Raw genomic sequence first — 27359 nt, forward strand, 5'->3', positions numbered from 1 at the left:
GAATATGATAGGACTGCACAAAATCCCGTGTATGTTTGTTGTGGGTCATTTTATTATGATATGTCCTAACCAAGGATAACATAATTACATTCCTGTGAGAGAATGGTTAAGATCAATACTGTGGAATACTTCCCACTAATTAACGAGGAACAAGCTACTGATATAGACAGCAACCTGGATGAAATTTCCAGCAAGCTAAAGTGAGTGAAGAAGCACTCATTAAAGTTTACGCACTGTGTGACTTTACCCTACCACTCACCATGTACGTGTGCAAATGTATGTGCTTTGATCTTTATCTCATTTTGATCCTCCAATTTCTTCCACCCAAATGCATATCATGACTTCCAACCTATGTTATATTCTATTACTTGGATAGAACAATTATGGAATTGTGAGCAGATTTGTGGTTTTCACTAGTCAGAGCTGTGAGGAGAGAAAGTGGGTAAGGTCATAGGTCAGCTTAAAGTGTACTCAGGATGGAAGTCTTCTGTGTCTTCGCATCTTCAGTATTAATATTCTGATTGTGGATAGTAATTACAGCTTTTACAAGACAACGACTTTGAGCTAGAGATACGGCTTAGAGGATGACCATGAATGCCCACGTTTCCTTAGGACCCTTGTTGGTTCCTAGCACCCATGTTAGGCTACCCACAAACACATATAACTCCAGCTCCAGGTAACTTGCTACCCTCTTCAGCACACACATAAATAAACAATAGAATACATTCTCAAAAAGGCATTAATTTGGGGGAAAACTGCACAAAGGACACTTGAGATATCATCATAATTTTTTTTTACAACATGGAAGTTATATGTAAGTGTATAATTAACTCAAACTGAAGATTTAATTTAAAAGAACCTCACATTTAGCTAATAAGAATGTATGCTTACAAATGGTGCACTCACTATCAGTTTGCACTCTCTGCCTGATCCCTAATGAAGTGTAAAGAGGAAGCAGGAAGAGGGAGATGGTTTATAAAGCTGGAGACACTGGGATGAGGTGCCCACACTTGTGGCCAGAGATACCCCAGAACAGCTGTGGGACAGGATGAAAACACAGAAGGAGATTTTTGTTAGTGATGCAGTTTGTTTGATGAACTTTTCTAGCCTAAGCCCTTGATGATTGAAGTTAACCAACGCATTTCTTTGATAATGGTAATTGTGTGAGACCAAGTCTTATAGACTTGTATTTAAAGATAATCCTGGGAAGAGCCTAACATATGTGTAAGTTAGGGATTTAAGAGTGAAATGCATACATGCACAGTGGACAGTGCTTTTACCTTGCAGACCTTTGCTCTCCACTTCCTATTGGCATGGGTTCCTGTAACTAGTCTCTTTTCTTAGTAAGGAGAAACTGGACTCCAGGTAAACCATCGTTCTGTATTCTCCTTTCTTCATTTCAGTTTGTTCCTAGAGTTTTAAGATGGCAGGACTCTGTATGTGTGTGGATGTATTCTTCCCTGGACCCCGTGGGGCTGGATGAAGACTTTCACTAGGTGCTGCAAGGTTGGCTTGATCACTTTGGCCTAGGACACACTTCAGGGTCGGGACAGAGGTTCCTGTTTTTGTTCTTTTCGGTCAGCCTAAATGTTCTTGTAGCTCTGAACTCACTCGCTGCTGCTGATTCTGGGCAGAAGGTGAATGAGCTCAGGTGCGTGGAATTGAAAAGTAATGAGAATGATTAATCAAATTCCTTCCAGTAAAGGCTGCCATGCACCAGCCTCTATCCTGGCTCACCCTCCTACATGGGAAGCAGAGGCTGGGCTCTGCCCTCAGGTATTTGGTATCTCAGGGTAGACATCTGTGCTTGGAGTGAACTGAGAGGGACTGGCATGGTGTCACTGCTTCATTATGTCGCTCTGCCAAGGTTGGCTTGCAATCTCCTCGGGCCATGCTCATTTAGTTATGGAAAATAGGTTGAACATGAGTTATGGGAAATGCACTTAGCTGTGGAGACAAGATGGCCCCAGTGGTGAGCCTCTCATAGGGTGGAAAGTCCCACACAGCAGTTAAGTGGTAGCCTGGCACAGAAAGAGATGCATGGGGAATAAGCCACTCTATTGTTGGCATGTTTACTTGATTGTTGGCATACCTACTTGATTATATGTATCTATTTGCTTGACCTTTCTTTAATTTAACTCTAGGTAAATAGATACAAGTAGAATCTGTTTTCTTGATAAGATGCCTACAGTAGATACATACTTTCCTTTGCAGGTTCAAAGGATCTTATGGTCTACTATGTAAAATACAGTAAGATATACGGACATACATGTCTTTGATTTTTTTTTTTTTTTTTTGAGTTTTGACCTGGTGACCAATGAGCTCACCATTTAGGGTATAATTTTCTTCACCAAGTACATTGAGTAATATGATGTTACCTTCCATAGGAGAATGTAGGGAACTATTTCTGTTAAATGGTAAATCCTTGCACGTTACCCAGATTCTAGCCCAGGGGAATTTTTAAATGCCTTGGAAAAGAGTGCATACTTTCATACAGAGTACACATTCCTACTGACTAGCACTTTGATAATCATGGACATTACACATTGAGAAGCTCATTGGCTTGACAGAGAGTCCCTGTTGTACAGACAGAAAAAGAATGGTGTGCCTGTAAGAAGCTTTGACTTCTAGCATATGGTCTGTGTAGTAGGAAATGCTGCCTGGACCTCAAGGGGGCAGGTGTTGAGCCAAGAAGTCTTTAGAGGACAAGGCAGTACAATGTCCTTTCCAATTTCCTGCCACGCTGAGTGTGTGTGAGCCATTTGCTCTAGAGTTTATAATTGAACCATTGGTTGAACATGCTGTGTGTCTGTCTTGTAGGTGCCTGAGCACAGGGCAGGAGGACAGTTGCCCCACTGCTGCTTCATGGCATACACACCCTGCGGCACTTCCTTTAAGCTGGGAAGGAGATGCACTCTTACATAATGCCTGTCACCAGAAAAATGACAAACATCAGCATTTCTCTGCCACTAATAGAATGTGCGACCGTGGGCCAGTCTTTTACATTTTCTGTGATATGAGAGGGCTGAACCATACCAAAAAAAGTTGCAACTTAAGTTTTTCAGAAAGTTGATTAGTTTCTATTGAAACTTGGCTCAGATACTCCAGCTGTAACGCCTGACAACAGGAGTCCTACTCTGACTGAAGATGGGAAGGCAGGAGGAGAAATGTGTCCCCAGCCCCCTTGTCACTGCCTTCTTATGTCTTTGGAGAGGCTGGGGGAGCTCTAAGGATCCTTTAGGATTCCATGGGACACAGCTGTAAAACCACTGGATTCTGAAATTGCTCAGGTGTCTTCAATCATTTGTCAGTTCCATAATGTACAAATTTAGAGTGCTGTTCAATTTACCTGTGACTTTGTTCCTGTCTTACATTTTAAGGCTTTCCAGCTTGGTTCAGAGTGTACAAATTAGAAATTTTGGTTAAACTTGATTTAATTTCATTTAAAAAGAGCGAATGGCCTTTTCGTTGAGAAAACACTAAATGGCAAATGATGTGGGTACAGAGGGAGGGGCCCGGAGGATTCTGGGGCTGGGTTTAGTTGGCAGTGGTGGCTTCCTCTGGAGGAGTCAGCAGTGGGCTTAGGGTTGTGATTGTGTTTGAGAGTATGGGGCTTAGAGATAAAGCCACAGACAAGGATGCTCGTCACCAAGGTGGGTGACCTGGCCAAGGACCTAAAGATCAAGTCCCTGGGGGAGAGCCCATTAAGGAATCTGACATTTTTGACTTTTTCCTGAGAGCATTTCTGAAGGACAAGGCTCTATAAAAATCATGCTAGCACAGAAACAGACTGTGGCTGTCCATCCAACCAAGTTCAAGGCTTTTGTCATGATTTGGGCACTCTAGTCTTAGTGGTCTTAGTCCTAGCCTTAGTGGTAAGCACTCCACAGAGGTACCCACTGCCATCTGAGGGGCTATCATCTTTACCAAGCTTTTATCACCCTTGTGTGGAGAGGCTAATGAGAGAGCAATACCTGCAACCCACACTGCCCATGCAAGATGCCAGACTACTGTGGCTCTGTGCTGGTGTAACTCGTCCCTGCTCCTGAGCCCAAGAAAGTACTGATGATATCAAGTATTGACAACTGCTACACATTAGCCCTGGGATGCACTGCCACCCTGGGCAACTTTGCCAAGACCACCTTTGATGCCATCTCCAAGACCTATGGCTAACCTGTCCCAAGTCTCTGGAAAGAGACTGTATTCACCAAGTCTCCTCCTTATCAGGAACTCACTATCTTGTATAAACCCACACCAGACTCTCCTTTCAGAGGACCCTGATGTGCCTAACACATAAAGAAAGATTTTTATATAAGAAAAATAAAGTAGATTAAGTATTTTTGTTGTTGTTGCTGTTGTTTTAAAGATTGAATGGATATAAAAGGTCTTGAAATCCTGATGTTTTCTGTTCCCTTGCTCTTTATCAATGATCACCCTATACATTAACTGGCCGGAGAAATCTCTAGAAAACTGATGCGTTCCCACTTATACATGAAAATCAGAAGGTGAGAAAACAACATACTAACAGGATAGTTTTGGATAATGGAACTAAGGAGAATTTTGATTAAAAAAAAAAAAACTTCTTAACTTTAAGTAACATGCACATACATTTATAACCTTCACAGTCACAAAAAGTTATTAAAATGAACATATTTTCATCTAAAAGTAATTAAGTTAATTAAAAAGATTATTAAGTCAGCACAAAAATTCAAATTAGTAGTATTAAAAATAGCTTTTTATTGACTTGGAACTCAATGAGCCAGCACGGTTATAAATCTAAGACCCTGTATGGCTGGAACTTATAGAGGACCTCTTAGCCTTTCTTAGTGATGGATGTGCCTCATTCCTCCAGGGACAGAAGACCAATGACAGGAAAATACTCTGATGTAAGATGGAGTGGCCACTTACATGAGGCATTATTCACTATTTGGATCAGAGTAGATGTTCATATCAGTAACATATTTAATTTAAAACATCTGAGAATCTATATGCAAAGTACTCTTGTCAGGTAGATGATAGTATACTTTATTAAAATATAGATTATGTATGTATGTATGTATGTATCTATCTATCTATCTATCTTTTATCAGATATTTATTTAAATGTATGAGTGTCTGTCTGCATGTATGTCTATGTACTACATGCATGCCTTGTGTCCATTGAGGTTAGAAGAGGGTTTTGGACCCACTTGGAACTGGAGTTATAGACACTTGAGAGCTATCATATAGGTGCTGGGAACTGAACTCAGGTCCTCTCACAGAGCAGCCAGTGCTCTTAACCATCTCACCTGCTGTGGTAATACACTTTTAAAAATGATTCCTTTTACTACAGTGTCTGTGTAATGACAACCACACTAAGAGACTTGATAAATGTTGTGAGATGCCAAGGTCAGGGCTGAGTCTCCAGGACAAGCTAAGCTAATCCTAATATCACACATCGCCTTTTAACTACGGCAGCCATTTAGGAAGGTGAGTGACAGCCGAACAAAACTGCCCTGCTTTTGAATGTTCCCTTTATCTATAAGGATCTCTAAGTTAATTAGAATTCTTATTCACCAGCAATTTTTTTTAAAAGCTCTGATTTCAGTATCTGCTTGTCTTCTTAAAGAGAGATAGGAGGGTAATGGATGGGTAGATAGATGGGGCAGACGGAAATGGCTACAGTAGCCAGACAGATCCATATTCAGTTTATTATGCTTGATTTTCAGAGTTAATTGAGTGTTTTACCCTAAAATTGTCTTTTTTCTTCTTCTTCCTCTCTTTACTATAATTTAAAAGATAAAAAAAAAAAAAAAAACCCAAGTCAATTTAAAAGTATGCTTACTAAAGTTCTAAAGTTTCGATGGTCTCTGTAGCCATTGATTCAAAGAGTGCAAGTGGCCAGATAAAACTGGCTTTACTGTGTTCTTGGATAAGCAGTTTGTTTCCTGTGTTTTTGTTTGTTTGCTTCCTCGGTAGCACTGGTTAATCAAACAGAGGACTTCAAGCTTTGTTGGCAAACACCCTCCCACCGAGTCACATCTCCAGACCCTGCACAGAGATTCTCTGAGGCTGCATGTGTGAGGAAGCATTGAAGTGAAGGATGGGGGATAGCACAGCCCGCTGCACCCCACTAAAAATACTAGGCGAGACATTAAGGTGGTCCCTACTGCTTGGCTCAACTGCAAACATGCGTGTTCTGCCTCTAGCACAGGGAAACCTTTTATGTGTTTATAGAATGCATCATCTTCAGGGTAGATACCTTCATTTTTGGGTGATGGATGAGTAAGTGAAGTGCTAGAACATGTAAGTAACATATGTCACAGAAGCCTTCAAGGACAGAGTCAGAATCTGAATCCTGAATTTTACGCTCTGAGACTAGCAGTGCGTTCATTGGCCCCTTTTAGTCAGTCACATTATACTTTTTGTTTCTGAGGTTCACAGCTGTATTCGCCCTCCAATTAGTAGTACCACTGAGTTGCTTTCTATATATTGTTGCTAAAACAGTATTGTCTACATTCTTTTTAATTTCCTTCAGGAAAACCCACATCATATTATTCGGTTGATATTGGGTTAGCTCTCCAGTCTTCTGGAGTTGTGCTCAAAGTGAGGCCATCGGGCAGGAGGTGGTCTTGAATATTGAATAAAAAGAGCACTCTGTTGGAAGATCCCATGTGACCTCAAATATGTGACTTAACCTCTTAGAATCCCGTCTCCCTTCTTTTCATAAAGACCTTGGTAGCACCTGTGTTCTTACATTCTTTATAGGGCTGTTTCCTAGGGGCTTCAATAGTCACTTCCAAAGCGTTAGATGTGTATGGAGTCGTATTCCTTGTACAAATGAAGGCTTCTGGCCAAATCACTTCTTTCCTGGGAATAATGAGAGTGTCTTATAAACTGACAGTTGCTTCCGTAAAATACCTGAGACAATAACTTAAATGGAAGGAGTCCTTTAGTGTCACTGCTACAGAAGTTTCAGTCTCTGGTTAGTTGGCTATGTCTCAGTGGTGAGACAGAAAGTCATGCAGAGGACACATAGTGAAGCAAAGACAATTACCCCATGGCTTCCAGAAAACAAAAAGAGAATGGAAAAGGAAGTACAGTCTCAGTATTAGCTTTAAGAGCAAGCCCCAGTTGACCTATGCCCCAGCCATTCCCTACTTCTAGAAGGTTCCACCACCTCTCCATAGCATAGTTTGGGAACAAACCTTTGGCATATGATCAGTGGGGGCACTTAGATTCCAATCCTTTTACCAGAAGGCAGTCGGTCCTGGCACAGAGGATTGCTGGTAAATTTTTAAAGAGACAAATCTTTCTTGTCATCTTACAAGTGTGTTGATTTTGTTACTCTACTCCCATCCCAGAGCATGCTATGGTCCAATAAAGACTCAAAGAATAGTGAAGATGCTGGTGAGCTGTGACCTGCTATCCTAGGATGCTAGTCTTTGCAATGTCCCTTTATGTATTTTGTTCCTGTTTAAATTATTCAGATGATGAGGAGATGGGGAGGAAATAGTTGCATTCTTAGGTCACTTGAAGTTGTGTATAGAGTAAGAACCTTCTAGGCTTTTTCTAACATTCCAAAATCATTATTCCTTATTAGAGTACAACTGACTGTCAAAGCCAATGTCTCCAATAGTTTAAAAGGAAGAAGCCACAAAGCTCTAATGATTACCTAGTGTCTGTCACCTCAAGGCTAGATACTTTCATATATTCCCAGTATTCCATAGATACTTTATTGACCTGGTGGGATAGCTATCACTAATGCTCTCTGGTTAAAGTCTAATATCATTCAAGAAGTCAGAGACCAAAGCAGGATTTGAACTTGTTTTTGCAATGCCAAGTACAACAATCTTTTGGCCACAGTTAGACATATGGGGTATACCAGTGATACTCAAAATGGTCCTGTAATGAATCACTGAAAAACCAACCTCCTACTCTGAAATGTTAGGGAGAAAGCTGTGATATGAATGGGAAGGGCAGTATTTGGGAAGAAGAATGGGACCAATAAGAGGAAGAAGGAAGAGACTGCTATGGGGTATGAATACAGGCAAAGATTAGGGTTGTGAAAGACATTAATGAATGTAATTTATTAAAATCACTTTGATGATAGACGTCAGCTTCCCTTTTTCTTATTATGAAAATCAATCTGTGTCCTTATGGAACAGGGGTCCCAGAGGTTTATATAAATGAGGTTTAATTGGAACACAGCCATGCCCATTTGTATGCATATTATTTTTAGCTGTTTTCTTCAATGGTAACCTGAGTGTTTCCAGCAGAGACCATGTCTTGCAAAGCCTGAAATATTTACTTCCTGACTTATTACAGAAAGTTTTGCTAACCTGGGTTCAGAGCATGTGGACATTATAGAGAAATATTAAAAAATAAAAAAAAAATGCCTAGAACTATATTGCTATTCTTAATTTGTCTTCCCCAGCCATTAAATTGCTAGGAGATGTAATTTTAATGGCTGAATAATATTCTTTAGTGTTAATGTATCACATTTCACTTGATCCCTCCTTTCTACACATAGTCTACTTTTTTTCAGTCACAAATGATGCTATGTGTATGTCTGGTTACATAATCACTGTTCTACCTCTTTACTGTCAAATGATAGTAGTGAGCTTATTTGATATAAGATACAAGAATCTGTAATGTTCTTGGTATCTGTAAAATAAAGAAGTTGTTTTTGCAGCTTACACTGAGTGGTATAGCATCGATGGCCATGTCTGCTTCTGCTAGCCTTTGTTAGGGCTGAGAAATATGACTTTGTTTTTGAAAACTTTACTATGTGTAGCATAAACTCCTCTCCATTTTCCTTTATGCTATGCACCTATCAGTTTTCTCTTGAAGATTTAACTTTTTCTTAATTAATATATACACATAGTACAAAGGCATGGGTTTCATAATGTCATTTTATTTAAGTAGCTCATGTAGTTTGATCATGTTTACTTTCCAATACACTCTCTTGTCTCCTCACCCTCCTAGCCCCCCTCTTCTTCCTAAACAGCATTCCCATTTTTATGTTATCTGTGTGTTTGAACAGCCCAGGTTCCATATATGAGAAAAAGGTGACATTTGTCTTCTGAGATGTGGCTGATTTCATTTACCACGATAATCTCCCATTGTACTCGGTGTTCTATAAATGATGTAATTTTCTCATCCTTTAGAATGGCTGAATAAAACGCCATTGTGTATATTGACAACATTATATTTATCCATTCATCCGCTAATGAACACCTAGGCTCATTCTATCTTTTGGTTATTGTGAATTGGGCCACAATAAACATGTGCAGGCATCTTGCGGCGTGCTGATTTAAATTCATTTGAGCCGGGCGTTGGTGGCGCACGCCTTTAATCCCAGCACTCGGGAGGCAGAGGCAGGTGGATCGCTGTGAGTTCGAGGCCAGCCTGGTCTACAAAGTGAGTCCAGGATAGCCAAGGCTACACAAAGAAATCCTGTCTCGAAAAAGCCAAAAAAAAAAAAAAAAAAAAAAAAGTAAATTCATTTCAGTATATTCCCAGGAGTAGTATAGCTGGGTCATATGGTAGTTCTATTTTTTTGTCCTGGCTAGAATTTGCCTGCTGGTAGCCATAGTGGCTATACTAGTTCATACTCCCATAAGCAATATATTTTCTCTTACTATTTTGATAGATTTTTGTTAGCTAATATTACTGTCACTTAGTGTTACAAACACTTATTGTAACATTTAAAACTTTTCTGCTTTGATTTTGCTTATATGTTTTCTAGGGAGCTGGTTATTTTTCTTAAAGTTTATTGCCTACTTCCCTTATGATGATTCCTTCCATGAATTTTTCCTTGTTTAAAAACACCTTTCTAGATCAGAGGTTAAATGTTCAATATAAAAATTAAGTCTGGCGCAAGGTACTGAACTGAGTTCCATCCTTTTGTTTTTCAAGTTGAAAAGTTTAGCAGTAGATAAAATTTACTAGTGATTTCTCTTATCCCATCACTGGCTTGTGCCACGCTTTCTGTTCCTAAGCTTCAAGAGATTCTAGGTTTTCTTCTGTACTCAGTTACTCTTTCAGTGGTACTTGTAATGGTTGTTATTGTTTTGTAGTACAGACTAATACCTACTACAGAAGGCTACCCTTCATTATTCTGTTTTGTGTGTGTGTGTGTGTGTGTGTGTGTTTTGTGCACATGACTTTAAAACTTCAAGTGCTTGTTGATCTTTATTGTGCTAATTTTAGCACATGGTTTGTTAAACTATACCTCAGATTCCTAATGTAGTTGACCACTTACTTTTATAAATAAAGTTTTATTGGGATATAGAGATACTCTTTATTCTCCATCACATTTCCTTACAATGGCAATGCTGAATACCTTGACAGAGATTATTAAGGAGTTACAAGGCCTGAACACACTCACATTACATTTTATAGAAAGCTTGCCAACTCCTGACAACAGGAGTCTAAGTATTCAGGACACCAGTGTTAAAGGTCTAGGAGAACAGACTTCTTGGGATGCCATGCATTTCACACAGGACTTTTGCTACTGGTTCTAGCTTACTGCATCTTTGTCTTCTTCCTAGTGACACAAGATTCATGACAGAGGGAAATCTCCCATCTTCAGCTGGATTCTCATTAGCTGTCGAATGAGAAGCATTTATTCCTATTCCAGCTCCTCTCTACAGCTATGAACGCTTGGGAGTTACCATTATGCACCATTAGCCTACGCAGAATACACACTGCCGTGGAAATCTACAACTTGAAAGAAAGCCTTCTTACTGTTGGTTGAGTGTATCAGGTATTCTGACCATCTCTTCACTATTACGCTCCACTGACCCAAGCTAAGAGAAGCCAGTCATGTCTGGACTATTGGACATGGCCTATGATAGGAGCATCTGAGACACTTTGATGGAAGAAGGTCCAAAGAGTATGAGCTCATAAAAGGCAACCGAGGTTACTAAGAAGGTTAATACCTTAAGTGTGTGAGCATATCTGAAAGAGGCTGGTGACCTTTCTCTGTGACAGGTGTGGGCTCCGTGCTCATAGAGCACTTATAGGGAGCTAAAGTGGGCCTTTTATGGATTTAAAAATAATTGAATAACCATATCTCCACAAGGACAGACACTATCCTGCAGAGAACACACAAGCTTTTGTTGGGTTGTTTATTTTTGTGACAGTTTTGAAACTCCGTCATGTCCTGCTAGGAAGTACTAGTCTTCAATTTCTGTGGTCTGAGTTGAACTTTCATGTACACAGCAAGGCGCTGTGTAGTTTGCTATAACTAGGCAGAACTGCAGGGAAGGCAGGCAAGAAAAATCCCTTAAAAATAGTGTGTGTGTGCATGAGGGTGTAGGTAGACATGAAAAAGAGAAAGAAGATAAAAAAAAACCCAGTATTTCAAAGAGAGTCATGCATATTAAGAATGTTTAAAAAATAGACTAGGTGAAATCCAGTGCATCAAAAAAAAAATAAAAACTAAAAAAACAAAACAAACAAACAAACAAAAAACGATTTTTATACCAAGCAAGGTTTGAGAAAAAAACATTTTTAATAGTTTTTATTCTCAGAAAGGAAGGATATCATTTTTCTAGACTCAAGATATTTTATTCTTTCACACTATGTAAGACTGATTAAATTAAGGGTATGAAAGAGTATGTTGAAGGGAGACAACCTGGGAGATGGGAAGTTAAGAACCAGGGCCAAGTGGGTGTGAACAGAAAAGGAAAAGAGGGCACAGTAGGAGCAGAAATGAAAATGAAAGCATCTCAAAGATCTGCTAATAAGAGCTGGAGTTTGATGATGGTCTTTCAAAAGTTCAGACACAGAAGTCACTGTGAGTTCATGTGAGTTCACATTGTAAGCTGTGCCACTGGCCTTAAGGATGGTTCTGCTACCCAAGAGTGCACTGTGCAGATGTTAACACTTGAGGCTTGGCACTACTGAACATCCGGGTTCACTGACATGTGTGCATTAACCCTGCTGCTTACTGAAAACAGTTACAATGCATATTCCCTAGGGACACTGACCCTAAGCGAGAAGCTGAACTTATAGACATGCGAGTCCCTCCTACTGATGGGCAGGCATTCCATGCTGTGAACTTTCTGATAGAATGGAATGACTGACGTCTTAGATTTTAAAAGAAACTGGAATGCTGACTCGTTGTCTAAGATGGTGGGCTGTATAGTCAGAAGTCTAAGTTTGAGTATGTGCAAGCTGTGTTCCTTTACGAAAGTTCACTCTGAGTCTGTAAATGGCAATGGTCAAAGTACCTTTTTGTAATACACTGGGGCATATGTGAAATGGTACAGGCTGCTCAGCAGCAATCAGTCAGTATTAGCTAGTTATTAACTTAATGTTATGGTCATCCTGTGTATTATACTTCATGTTAGCTATCATTATTATTACTTGTAATAGTTTATACATTTTCTAAACAAGTGTCATTCTGGAGGAAGTGGTAATTTACATTACAAATTCTTGCAAGAACACCCTTGAAGTTCGATAAGCCAAGTGAAATAAAGTTATTTAATATCAGTTACCTACTAGTTAATTTCAGGTCAAAAGGTTCACAAAGGATAAAAAATTTTTAAGGATAAAATGTTATTATGTAAGATACCTTAGCATTTGAAGTAAAAATGTAGATGATTTACTTTTATTGGAAAGCAAGGCCAAGTATTAAATCAGTCTTGTTCAACCCAAGCCTAGTTGTAGTCCCTAAAGTGTTCTAAAATAGCTGGAGAAGGATGGATTAGATTCCATGAATCTGAGGACCAATGATGAGTTATAGGCTAGAAACTGCTTTTCAGAGCCCTAGGTTCACTAATCCACCGAAAAGAGAGCCTGTCATTCAGTGCCCGTGCCTTGTAAAGGCCCATCACAGAGAATGCAAGGGAAAAAGATTCAACCAGTGAAATAATGAGGGAAAATAAGTGAAAGTTTTTGTTTACTTAAAAAAATTAAATGTTTTATTTTGCAAGAATTGCATGTCTGAGTGAAGTTATAAGAAATAATGCATGGAGATACAATGTGTCCTTTACTTATTTTCCTTTATAGCAGCCTGGAACAAAGTGGATGCACAGTTCCATCACCAGGAAAGGCAGAGAGTTCTGCAAGCCTTTCTCAAGTTGTCTGTGGTAAACCTGCCCACTTAGCTTATACCTCGCTCCCTACTTAAACCCGGGAAAGTACTAATCTGCACTCCATTTCTGTAGTTCCGTTATTGCAAAATTCTGCTTAAGTGAAATCATGCCTTAAGCAAACTTCAGTTTTCGCTTTATTCACTTTGTAAAATACATATCACAGTTTATTCCACCACTCACCTGTTAAAGGATACCAGCGTTATTTTCATATCTGGCTATTATGGAAAAAGCTGCTGCCAATGTTTGGGCACACTTTCTCATATGTACACACAGTAGCACACTTGCTATTAATTATGTAGTTAGTTTTTCTTTTCTTTTCTTTATTTAAGTGAAACAACAGAAGCGTTTCCCAGAGGCCCTGACAGCAGTTCCTGGAGGGTCCGTGTGGTAGACTTTTTTCAGTCACGGCATTTTGACTGCACACATTCATATCTTATTATAGCTTTGTGACAGATGTGTAGTGAAGTCTCACTGTGGTCTGCGGTTTCAACGCATGTTTTTCTCAGCCACTAACAATGTGGAATGTGTTTCCTTGCACTTATTTGCTGTCTGTATGCTGTCTTTAGTGAAATGCATTGTTGGCTCTTCTCCTTGCCTCAATGAGTTAAAAAAAACAAACAAACACTGAACTGAGAGTTTTTTATTTATTTTTGTATTTTGTTAAATGTGTGGCTTGCAGGTACATTGCCCCATTCTGTAGCTTGTCTTTTCATCCTCTGAACAGGATCTCTTGAGAAGAAAGAGTATAACTTCAATGCAGACCACTCTGTGAATATTTCTCTTACTGACTGTGTTATCGTTGTCAAGAACTCTCCACCAGGTGTGGCATGTTCGAGCGTCTCACCTGTATTTTGTTCCTAAATAAGTTACACTTGTAAATTCTTCTTAAGTCTGTGATGCATTTGAGGGTAATTTTTAAAATAATTTCATTAAGTTATTCAGATTACAACTCAATTGTTATTCCATCACTTGTATCCTCCTATTCCTCCCTCCTCCCTCTTTCACACTATTCCCCTCCCCTAGGTCTATGATCAAGGGGGAACTCCTTGCCCACTATATTGTCATAAACTATCAAGTCTCATCTTGGTAGCTTGCCTATTCTTTCTCTGAGTGCCACCAGGCCTCCCCACCAAGGGGACGTGTTCAAATACGGGGCACCAGAGTTCATATCCGAGTCAGTCCCCACTCTTCACACAACTGTGGAGAATGTCCTGTCCATTGGCTAGATCTCAGCAGGGTTTTAATGTTTACTGCTTGTATTGGCCTTAGTTGGTGCAGTTGTTTGAGCAAAATGCCCTGGACCCAGATCTACCCGTCATGGTGTTCTTCTTATAGGTTTCTAGGACCCTCTGGATCCTTCTATTTCACCATTCTCCTACATTTCTCTTGCCCAGAATCCTAATAGGATGTCCTCACATCTATCCCAATCTCCTAATAAGTGAAGACTTCCATGGGATATGCCTTTTGGACTAGTGTCCAATTATAAGTGAGTATATACAATGTGATTCTTCCTGCTTTGGGGTTAACTCACTCAGTATGATGATTTCTAGTTCCATCCATTTGTCCACAAATTTCAGGATTTCCTTGTTTTTAATAGCTGAGCAGTAGTCCATGTTGTAATTTTTATGAAAATATCACACATAGGTTGAAGTTTAGTTTTTGTCTGAGAACTAATGTGATTGAAAAGTTAATTTTTCTCCATTAATGCTTTTTAAGCCTTTGTTCAAAATTTTGTTGAGCCAGCCAACGATGGCACCTGATTTTAATTCCAGCACTCAAGAGGCAGAGGCTTTCTACATGTTCAAGGCCAGCCTGGTCTACAGAGTGAGTTTCAGGACAGTTGGGTCTAAATTTTTAGCTATACATTCCTGTGTCTCTCCACATAACATTGTCCAGCAGTGTTTATTAATATATTATACAATAAAGTTTGTTATACAGCAAGTTATAAAGTAAAGTTTGAAATAGGGTGCTGGCTTTCTTTATTTCAATATTATTTTCAGTATTGCTTTAGGTGCTCTACTTCTTTTTCCATTCTATAACTATTTTAAAGTAATCTTTTTGTATTTATAAAAAATACTGCTTCTATGTCAACAGATGTCACATTAAACCTGTGTACTAATTTGTGATAACTGGCATGTTTAGTGTGTTGGGTTTTTACCCATGAACATAGTATGTCTCAATGTATTAGGAGCTTCTTCAATAAATTTCATCAACATTGTGTGTTTTCCAGCATACAAGTCCTGTTAGGCTTTCTTAATATTTTCAGGAGTTATAAAATAATATGTTTTTGCTATCTACATATCATTGTTAGTATACAGAAGTATAATTAACATCTACACACATATTTTGTCTTCTGTAATCTTACTAAACTCATGTAATTTCTACTTAGAAAATTTCTACTAAGAAATCACATGTTTGGGAGCGCTTTCTTCTAAAACCATCAAGGTCTGATTACCAAGTCTGTCCTGGGTAGAATTTTCATTGGGAATCTGAGTTTCTAATACATAAGTGACTCGATAGGTAAATGACTTTGTAATATCAAGTGAAGGTTTGTGGCTGTTATTTATTTACTTAAAGAATTGGTTAATTTAATTTAAATTGTCATACTTATTTGCTAAAATTGCCTGTAATGTTCATTTATTTTTCCTTTTGACATCTTCTAGGGTTGTATTGACATCTCTTTTTTCATTCTCAGTGTTGGTCACTTGTATCCTTTCTCTTTGTCAGTCTTTCAAAAGATGATTTAATTGTGTTGATTCTTGAGCTGTTTTTATTGTTGTCTCATTCATTTTCTAGAATAACATTTTGTTTTTACTTTGACTAGTCATTGGTTTTCTCTTTAGTCTTTCTTCTCCTTGGAATTTATTTTTAATCTTGAGATGCTTTCATCACCTCATTTTAGTATGATTTAGTATGGCATTTCCTATATGCCTATAATGTGTTTTTTGTCATATATACCCAATATTCTCCCTTGTATCCTTCTACTTCCAATTATCTCCATTTTCTTATTTAATTTAGATTATTGATATGAGCTATACGATTTGCAATTAGTATTACACATTTCCTTTTCTGGGCATTTTCTTTAGTGGTGTGGACATTGGTAAGTTGCCCATGCTCCTGTAAGTAGTGTTTTGCCCATATTTCTGAAAGACAACCTAATTAAACTCATTAGTATGCCAAATTAATTAATTAATTAATGAATAAGTCATGAAAATAGAAGTGAGACTCTTTGGGAAGAAAATGGGGATCAGGGGACATGAAGAGACACAAGGGAGAATATTGGGGGTAAATATGGTCAAAATACACTATATGGATATATGAATCATCATACTAAAACCAATTTTTTACATTTAATTAATATATGCTTTTAAAATAAATTTACTTCTTAAGATCACTTTCTTTGATGCATCATGTATTTTATATGGTCTGTATTATTTTCCTCCATTGGAGTATATTATTTGTTATTCTTGAGCCTTTTGTATATCATGTGTTATTTTGATATATCTTGATTAGTTCAAAATTATTTTTAATTGCTTTCATCATTTCTTTTTAATTTAGTTAAGTGTCTAGTTGGAAAATAATCTGTGTGGTATCATTTAAAAAACTGTTGGGCTTCTGTTTCATGGGCTATATTGGTATATACAATATAAATTTGAAAATATGTATTACTCTTGGGTAAAGTGTTCAATAAAGGAGAATTAAATATTCTTGGCTGATGGAATTGTTCTGCATTCTTGTAGATTTTTTGTTTCAATGTCATATCAGGTTTTGATGCTGGGGAATGAAACAATAAATGGTGCATATATTCTCTAATGTATAAAAACAACATAAGATGTAAAGGCCTGATATTTAAATAAAGGAGAATGCCAATCTCAATTTAAAAGCATGACCCAACTATATGCTTTCTATAATGCAATAACTTGTAGTGAAATGACATGAGTAGGGCAAAATTAAGATTATAGGAAAACAATATGACAATGTTAATTGGAAGAAATCTTGAGTGGCACTGTAGGATCAAATAAGTTAGACTTAAGATGAAATAGGGAGAATTATTATATGACAACAAAAAGGGTTAATCTATCAAGATTATGAATCTTGTATGAATCAAGTATGACTATATATATATATATATATATATACATACATATATATATATATATGAGTGTTTTGAAAACAAAATCAAATGAAGTTAGAGACTTCAGACCCCAGCAGCAACAACTGATGCTTGTGCTTGTTAAAAAGGACAATTATGTCTCCTCATCTTCCCTGAGGTAGAGGTCTATACCCTTGTTTTGAAAAACATTTAATAATGTATTTGATAAATGACAGATTGTTTGATGACAGGTTGACTTGCTGGGTGCAGATAAGATTCCTAGGGAGCTTTGCAGGGTATAGGACTTACAGCTCTCCTACTCTGTGGATGAGAACTTTCATATCTATATCCTATTTATTTCTCCTAATATCTTTGATTTTTTCCTTAGCACTAGCCTGAAAGTTCTCTGAAGTGTTGTATGATATTGAAGTTTTTAAAATTTAAAAAAATTTTTTTATTTAATTAATTTATTCAGATTACATCTCAATTGTTTTCCCTTCATGTGTATTCACCCGTTCTTCCCTCCCTCTTGCTTTCACTCTATTCCCCTCCCCTAGGTCTGTGACTGACGGGGACCTCCTCCCCCACTGTATCTATCTATCTATCAAGTCTCCCATCTTGGTAGCCTGCTTATCTTTTCTCTGAGTGCCACCAGGCCTCCCCACCACAGGGAATTGGTCAAATATGGGGCACCAGAGTTCAATGACATTGAACTTTTAGCTGCTTTCTTGTGAACCCATACTTAGCTGGACTGCGCTGACAATAACTGGCTGTTAATACAGGCTATCTTCACAATTATTTATGTTTACTATTCACTCTACCCATTTCTCGGTGTTGTGGATTCTTGGGAAATCCATGTGACTGTAATGGTCATGGTCTTCAGTTTCCTGTATCACAGATAGTTGCAGCCATTGAATATTCTATTCCATTGGTATAGAATAGTCAAAAGAGGAAAAATGCAAACCAGGAGAGACATTCTTTCTTCTGGACACGAACCGTTACAGAGAAAAATTAGAATTAGATCCAACTAGTGGGATTTTCTTTTAGAAGCATTCCTTTAGACTGCACCCATTGTCATTTAATTTTAAGATATGAGAAATGAAAAACAAGTAATTTTTTTTCTCAAGTGGCATAGAAACAACTGCAAAAGAGTTTCTCTCTTCTCCTGGGAATATTGAAAGCCATGGAAGAAACGAACACATTTTTCTTCTTTAAGATACACTTTTCTCAGTGTGGAAAAGATAAACCAATTTTCTGTTGTTTCTTAGCCTTGGAACTAAAGTCCTCTCATCTCCTTTCATCCCAAAGCAACAGGGAAAAGGCAGAGTGACTGTCCTGAAGTTTTAGTCATCTCCAAACTGAATCTGACTTGTCTTCTGTGATCTGGCAGCATTTTTGCTGGCAATGCCTCTAGAACCTGAATTCAGTATTGGCAGCAGTTTTATAGTCTTTAGCTTTAGAGACAGACTTTAGAGTGACTTTACCTAGTCGTTAGTCTGTCAACCCTGAAACATTTCCTTCATTTCCTGGGATGATGAACTCTCAAAGATGTGCTGGAAAAAAAAATTTATGGACCAAAGAGTGCTTAAGGGGCCTGGGCTCCAATGAGCAGATGACTGTTCTTGAGCTATTTACTGGACATACCTGCTCTTTCCCTGGATATCATAACTTATAATCATGGTGGGATTAGTATAAATGCTGGTCTCTGACTTCTCTTCTTTTCTTCCTCCCCCTGTACCCTCACTGCCATTGACTCCAAGGCTGGGGTCTTACCTGTTGGTCTGTGGTTACTAGTGATGGATTGTCATGGTACATCATCACTATATTCTGGTCTGCGTTGTACCTTTCCCCAAGCTGATGATTAAAGCTGTCTGTGTTCATTTGTAAAAGCATATGAGACTAGATTGTTTATGGAGCTGGGGGATCAAGTCCAGGGCTTCAGAGACATACTCACCGACCCCCCCCCCCCAATCCCCAGACTTCTGCAGCCACCTGGGTAATTTGTAAACAACAGAAATTTGCATACTGCTGTTCAATTAAGTTACCAGGAGAGTCAGTGTCTGGTGAAGGCCACAATGATTCCAACATCATTCTATGATCCTCTTTTGTAAGATGCTAATCTATTCCTGAGGGTGGAGCTTTCCTGGCTTAGTCACTTCTCAAGAGTTAATACAAGCAAAAACGGAGATTACATTTCAGTGTGGATTTTGGAAGGATACAAGGCTTGAAAAGCTAAACAAAGGGAGGCTCTCGTGTCTCTTGGCTTGCACAGATAGCCTGTATCTGGCAAGGGACTACTTTTGAACTAGTATGAGGCTAACTGGCTCACCTGAAGATTAAACCCATAACTCATACCTAACTCCAACTCATTGAGTAAGCTAATCAGCATCGTCCTGAGCTAATGAGCAGTGCCCAAAGGAAGACTCAACCAATCAGCATAGTCATTACTTACAGGTGGTTAGTTTTGAAAGGTCTTAAGGTCTCGGTCAGGTTAGAGTGCCGAGTTGTAGAGGCTGGACTAGATCCCTAGTTTCCTAAATCCTAATACTACAGCAGCTTAAAGGCAGCAGTGGACCTGTTAAAATGGTGGTTCTGCCTTAAAGCACGTAGCGAGTGATGAATCACTCGGAGGATGATGAAGTTCTGTGCGCGGCGAGGTTTATTATACATCGTACGCCGTGTGCTCTGCACCGCTGATCTGCTTACAATCAATGCATGTTCTTCTGAATATTGATAAGATGAGGGATGTGGTACGTTCTGTCTGCCCCGAGGAGACTGTGCGTATGAATAAGCTAACATTTTGAAGAAAAGGTTTATAAGCAGGGCTTTCCACTTGAGAGCCAGAAAGGTCTGAATTAGTAAAACGTCAGAATAAGTAATTGCTTAGAATTTTAAAAACCTCACATTCAACAGCGAGAACCTTCGTCAATGAGAAGAGCAATTTATTAAAAGTGGGTTAGTAGATCCATTTGTTGAATATATAGGATGGCTCATAGGAAATTTGTATTTATATGAATTTTAATCAAGAAGGTCCAGTTCTAAGTGTTCAGTAGTAGTTTCTTATTATGAGGAACTTGCCTGATCCTTTTGAGATCTCAATCCCATGAGTATATCTTAGTCGGCTTTTTGTACAGCAGAGGGATGCTCTGAAGTTGACCCACACACAAATGACCATAGAATTTAAATGTAAAACATAGAAAGGACTTAGTGGTTCACTATGAGCATATGTTCAATGGGGTGAAACATGACAGGTAAAATGTCTGAAATGATTGATGTATAGCTTCCAATCCTGAGAGACCCTTAGTATCCTATTATCATGGACAGGTAGGTTGCCTTGTGTCTCTGAAATACTATGTGCTCATTTCTAACATTAGGAGAATAACTGTCCTGGCTAGTTTTATGTCAACAAGCTAGAGTCATCAGAGAAGAGGGAGCCTTAATTGAGAAAAATGCCTCCATAAAGTTGGGCTGTAGGCAAGCCCAGGGGCCATTTTCTTAATTAGTGGTTGATGGGGATGGCCCGGCCCATTGTGAATGGTGCCATCCTTGTGCAGTTGATCCTGGGTTCTATAAGAAAAGAGGCTGACCAAGCCATGGGGAGCAAGCCAGTAAGTACCACCTCTCCAAATGTCAGCTCCTGCCCTCAAGATCTTGCCCTGTTTGAGTTTCTGTCCTGAGATCCTTCAAGATAAACAGTAACAGAAGTATAATCCAAATAAACCCTTCCCCTGCCATGTTACTTTTGTCATGGTGTTTCACCATAGTAACAAAAATCTTAACTAAGAAGATAATCAAAAGCCAGTTGTGGTGGCACACGCCTTTAATCCCAGCCCTTGGGAGGCAGAGGCAGAGGCAGATCGCTGTGAGTTCAAGGCCAGCCTGGTCTACAAAGTGAGTCCAGGAGAGCCAAGGCTACACAGAGAAATCCTGTCTCGAAAAAGCAAAAAAAAAAAAAAAAAAAAAAAAAAAAAAAAATCAACCATTCATACCTCATAGAAGTACTGGGATTTTGGATGATGTTAAGTCATGGGAAGTGCTGTGAACTGCACCTTACAATGGCATAAAGCTCAAGCACTTCTATTCTTAGTAAAATTAACACAACTAAGACACAAGGGGAGATGATGCCTTTTCTTTGTGAGAGGTTATAGCTAATAACTGAGTCTATCTTTATTCATCGCACAGAATGACAGCTCCATGTATAGTGTTCTACCTCCCTTTTTTCTTTTACTTGTCTAAGGTAGGATTAAATAGATGGCAGGTTCAAGGATAGAAAAATATCCTTCCGAACTTTGTCTAACCCTAGCACTGGATGACTTAGGGCTTCTAGACAGGTCTGGAATAAATGGCTTCCGGATCCCCCGCATTTATTTCAGAATATCCAAACATTGGCCGTTGCCTTGTACCTGAGAACTGGCCAATAGGAAGAAAGGAGCTGAAGCAACTGTTGCAATAGAAAGCTGCTTTTTGCTCTGCCTTTTACTTTGCTCACTGCAATAACAATGCAGTTTGGAAATGTCCTCTTCAGTCATGCACTCTGATCACAGCAGTTATTTAAGGGCTGTGGCTAACAGGAGAGTAGATATCTCTGGTGCTTCCTAGGACAGAGCGCTCATTCTGGGAATCTTGGGTCCATGTGACTTCCTGAGTCACTGATTCACACTAAGGCAGGGGATAGGTTTGGCATGACACAAGCCTGCAGATTCAGATAAATCCCTCAGGAGAGGAGGAGGAGGCTGCTGAAGAGCCCTCTCTGCTGACCGAAGCTCCCACCTATACACAAAACACCCTGTCCCAGGCTCCAGGTGTGTGCAGGTTTCTAATTGCCAGTGCTGCACTAAGATTTCAAAGGGTGAGAGAAGAGTTGCAAAATCACGAACACTGAGGGCGGTGTTAGTTAAGAAGAAGGCAGCTTCCTGCACACTGTTGTAGGTGTTAGTGAGATTATCAATTGCTGCCTTCCGGGAGAGACACGGGACTGGAGGGCTTGGGCAATGTGGTAGCCCCTCTCTTCCCTGCCTCTATCCCAGACTCCCAAGGTTATGCTTTCCCAGGGATCTGCACTCTGCACTTCCACTTCTGCAGTGAGATTAACTCAAGCTCGGCAGGTAAGTCTTTCAGCTCACCTTAAAGCAAAAGGTTTGTGAGCTGTGGTGGGGCTGGCTCTACCCCATCCTCTTTATATAGGATGTGTTATCTTAGTACAAAAGTAGAATTTGGAAGCTTAAATGGGGGTGAGGGGGCAGGGGTTTGAAGGAGCCAGATGATGAACGTGGCCCTGAGAGAAGAGGGGGGTGGGGAGGTGAACCAAAAGAAGGAAAGAGACCCTGGCATTTTCTTTCTAACAAATCTTACTTTCTTTTTTTTTTTTTCTTGGAAATTCTGCCTGTAGGCTGATCCCTGGCTCGGGAACAGGGTCTCAGGCATGAATCATAACTGTAATGCTCTTCCCCCACCCCCTGTTTTTGGTTACCGCTGCATGAGAGCAGGCAGACAGAAGCAGGGTTGCACGTTGTCAATACTGGCTGCAGAACTCAATAAGCAGCCAGACAGGGAGCGAAATTGGAGGAGGCAGCTATAGATTTCTTAGGTTATTTCTCGTGAGTTTTTTAGAACTCGTGTGATCCAGGCTTGTCAGATACTATTTTGAGCTGGGCTGAGACAAACACATTCCCTTAGTGTACCAGATGTTGTCTGCAGCCTCCCAATTTCCAGAGGCACCTGGTTGGCTTCCTTGTGGGGAAGGGGTGTCGAGGCAAGGGGCAGGGATGAGGGAATTAGAAAGTGTGTTGGGGGAAATGACAGTTCCACTGCTCTAGAACTGGGTAGGAATAACTGTAACTGTAGTTACTAGGGCAGTGCTAATTTAGTTGGAGACCAGGGACTGTGCATTATTCAATGTAGTACTTAGATCACAGTTGGCACTCAGTAAATATATGTTGATGGGCTAGAAGTACCAAAAATCTATTACTTTGGCATAAGCTAAAATTGGAACACCAGGTTTTACTTCGAATGGAATAATATAATGCCCATTAGAGTTACGAAGAAATACGTTCTGCTGAATCATAGAATGATCCCTTCAGGTAGAATTTTTTTGCTCAACAAACATTCCTCCCCACCTCTCTCTTTATCTCATTATTAACTACATAGTGACGTAGAATTTCAGGTATTTTATAAGACAGATTTCATGAAAGATAATATCACAGGATACAGAAATGGAAAAAGCTATAGCCTTCATCCAATAGTTGGTTTCGCATGTTTCTGCAGTAACATGGGTGCTGAAATATAAGGCTGTGCACACTTTTCATTTAAACAGCCAAACAGCCATTTCTACTTCCTTTTCTGACAACCTCATGTTTGATGCTGTCAACAGGGAAAGAAGTGAAATGGGTAGCTTTGCCTTCTTTACATCTTAATGAAGAAAAATAATCGGGGGGGGGGGGTGTAGGTAATGCAGGGTGCCTGAACGTTTTGCCTCTGGGAGGCAATATGGAGATGACTGGGTGACCCTTACCCATTCCTTAGGCTGGACCTCTCTGATAGCTGTGCAGTGCTTGCCTTTCTCCCCATCGCTGTTTGGAACAGAATCAGAAAATGCATAGTCTCCCTTTCCATTGTGCTTAATAAAATATTCTATTATTTTCTCAGCTACTAAAATATTCTATCAGCACTGACCAGAGCCTCCTTGGTTCAGAGTGTTTGCCGTGGGTCGTAGCATACATCCAAGCTACATAGGCTGCCTGAAGCTTGAGTCCCTTTTAATAGTGGATGCTTAGGAATGGAGTTGTGGGTTCTAGGTATCTTGTAAGTTCTTGCAACTGTGAAGGCTGTGAGGCTGCCTGAGAATTGAGGATAGGGCTGAGGCTAAGGGGTTGGGGTTCTGGGCTCAGCTCCTGTTCCAACCTCTGACTTTGATATGGGGGTAGGTATATTCGCTCATTCAATCCACACAAATAGACAATAGAGTTCTTGGCATACTCAAAGTGAAATACCATGTCCTTCCTCCCTCCCTCCCTCCCTCCCTCCCTCCCTCCCTCCCCCACATTGTGAAATAGGATTTCATGCAGCCTAGGCTGCCTTCCAAAGCCCTGTCTAGTCAAGGGTGGCCTGAGACTGAGAATTTTAACTCTCTTCCCTTCAACCCCCGAGTACTAGGATTTACAGACATGTGCCAAACCACTCCTAGTTTTATGCAGCGTTGGGCACTGTTTGAACCCAGGACTTCCTGCATGTTAGCTTAGCACTCTACCACTGAGACACACCCCCAGCCTCAGTACTAGTCCACCTTTTCCCCTACCAGGTAGGGGACTGTGTAGCCCACCTAGGGAGTGCTGTCTAATTTATTTTTCTTGGTACAGATAGAAGCTTCATCCTCTTTCACAGAGGAGAAAACCAAGGGTCATGCATCATCTTATGCTTCTTTCCTAAGACTGCACAGCTAGAGAGTGGGTGGATCCAGATAGAAAACATTTACTTCAACTGCATTGCAAGTGTCTATGGAAAGACACATTTGGGATGGATTCCTTATGAGGTGATGTGTGTTTTGGGCTGCAAAGTTTGGCTAGGGAAAGTACCCCATGGAAGAGTAAGAATAAAAATAAGCTTTGAAAGATTGACAGATAATAAAAAGCTGGAGGTGTCTTTAGCAAGGCAGGTGGTTGTTATTGGTTCATGTAACCGAGATTAATGTCACCATGTGTCACTTGCTGTGTTGGCTTTGTCATTAGGCTTTACATACTGCTCTCTAGGCCAGTGGTTCTTAATCTTCCTAATGCTGTGACCCTTTAATACAGTTCTTCATGTTGTGGTGACCCCAATCATAAAATTATTTTTTGTTGCCACTTCATAACTATAATTTTGCTACTGTGTGAATTGTAATGTAATTATCTCTGTTTTCCGATGGTCTTAGCTGATAGGGTCATTGACTTCCTCAAAGGAGTTGCAACCCACAAGCTGAGAACCACTGTTCTGGACCCTGCAGCTCACAGCTGTAGGATGACTGCAGTATTCACACACACACACACACACACACACACACACACACACACACACACACACCTTCTAGGGTTCTTTTTTTTTTTTCATCTTTGCCTCAGCCGTGTTAGTGGGAAATAGAAGATAAAAGATTATTCAACACCCTTTTTCTAAAGTATATAGTTGAGACCAGTGGAAAAGAGGTTTCTCCAGAAGAAAAGCAAGATGAGAAAAGTTCCTTTTCCGAGATGGATTCTTGGTAGCTCCTCCACAACCTCTAGCAGAGAACTGAGTTGAGTATGGTAGTAAAAACAGAAAGTCTCAGAGATGAGCAGCTGGGGTTGGAGAAGGTCTGGATCAGGAAAGTCAAGAAGCCAGCAAATTCTACTTACCAAAATATCTGACCCTAAAGCGATATTGCCACAGCTAGATAGCTCCATCTTGGACCCCAGAGTTTTTTTTTAAAATAATGAGTTAGAAATCAATGTAGCCAACAGGTTGGGTCCATATTACTGGAAATGATTGACTATTCTTTCCATGAATGCTCCTGAGATGCCTTCCTTCCAATCTGAAGCTACACAAGGTCTGTATCACAGTGACCTATTCATACCCTGGTATAACTGCTCACTACTGTTCATACAGAAACAAAGAGAGGGCCCCAGGCTTGAGAGCCTGATGCATTGTCCTAAGGCTATAGCTACTTATAGTTTCTCTTTCCCTCTACCAACCAATGTCTACATTGTCCCAAGGGCTTCTGAGGTCAGGAGTAGGGAGTAATAGTTTAGTTCTCAAAAACAGAGTTCTTATATTTTTTATTCTTTCTTAGAGGCAGGAATAGATAAGGAGAAAGGATTCTATGCTGGAACTAGTCAGGACATACAGATTCAATCTGAGTCCTGTGTAGATAGTCCCCTATTGGACTTTGTACACTTTTTTTTTTTTTTTTTAATTTCTGATACTGAGCCTCAACACAGGTTTTCCTCCCCATCTTCTTTCTTCAGGGGGAATTGTTTTACTGTCAAGCTTTGTTATTCTAGCAGAGTATCCAGTGTTGTGCTTTGGAGGGCTGTTTCTGCCTGTTTGAGTCAAATTAGATGTAGCAGGTGCAAAGGGCTAAAGGAGACTCGGCGGTTGATAGAATTACAGCCTGGAATTTGTGGGGGCATTTGGACTCTTGCATGTTGACCCTTTGAGTCCTGTACTGAAGTGATTGCTCAGCAGGCCTCAGCCTGTTCTGTATCCTTAGCCATGTCTGGGAATAATCCTCCTAGCAGGGCTTCTCCTCTGTCTTTTCTGCTGTTTGGCACCCCTGAGCTTCCTTTACACATCCTACCAGTCAAGCACAGCTTATTAGTTTTATATCCAAATTCCTCTTAAACCCATACCACCTTATTTTTCCTCAGTGTTCAGATGTTATGTTCTGCCTTACTGGACTTTTAAATTTTTTAATTTAATTTTTGATAATTTCATACATGTATGTGATATGTTGTGAACATATTCACCCCATCATTCCCTTTTATCCACATTTTACTCCCAAAGAACTCCTTTTAAAATAATACCAAATGCTCTCATTATTGCTGTCATGTGAGTGTGTGCATGTGCATGTGTGTGTGTGTGTGCGTGTGTGTGTGTGCACAGGTTGCCACAGATATCCTCAAGAAATGTTTGTTGGGTGAATGCAGAATAAAATCATGACACAGATGATTTAACTGCCAACCCTCTGCTGTCTTTGAGATAAACACAAAGTTATTATTTTTCTGAACAGTTATGGGACAGAATGAGGTTTCCCTACTTTCAGATTATCACATGGCCGTGGTCATCTTCTTTGTGTCTCACAGATAGTTGAACAGGTACTTGGCAACCAAACTGTTTGTATCCACATGGAGGACCATCCTCCAGTCTTGCCACATTCTTCCACTGCTTCTCAAAGGGCTCATTTTATCAGCCTCATTTTGGCAGCCTCTGGGAAACCTGATCTAAGCCTGAGCAATGCTAGAAGTGCCTGCTTAACAGCTTGGCAGGGAGGAGAGGCAATTGAATTACCTGCTTACACTTCTGATCTCCCAAGCTTATGTCAGAACAAGAAGATAATAGAAGAAATTGTTAACACTGCTTGGGACTAGAGAGTCCACACAGTAGAGAGATTTATCACATAAAAATGCTTGCTCTCTCTCTGAAGGTGAATTTCTTTCTCCATCGCAACTGCCT

General features: G+C 39.8%; 1 protein-coding gene across 32 annotated transcripts in view; it reads left to right on the top strand.

Moving 5' to 3' along the window:
• Positions 1 to 27359, top strand: part of Nrxn3 (neurexin 3) — a 1522640-nt gene that overhangs the window by 141242 nt on the left and 1354039 nt on the right. Inside the window, exon 1 of one of the 32 annotated variants that reach the window (XM_051149950.1) lies at positions 21870 to 21982. The exons of 30 other annotated variants lie outside the window; for them this stretch is intronic. The gene's annotated coding sequence lies outside the window, so the exon portion shown is untranslated. Of the gene's footprint in view, positions 1 to 21869; positions 21983 to 22121; positions 22286 to 27359 lie in introns of those variants that run through there. One more of the 32 variants, XM_051149939.1, reaches the window with a different exon arrangement.

Source organism: Acomys russatus, chromosome 1 (assembly GCF_903995435.1).
Source record: "Acomys russatus chromosome 1, mAcoRus1.1, whole genome shotgun sequence".
Taxonomy (NCBI): Eukaryota; Metazoa; Chordata; class Mammalia; order Rodentia; family Muridae; genus Acomys; species Acomys russatus.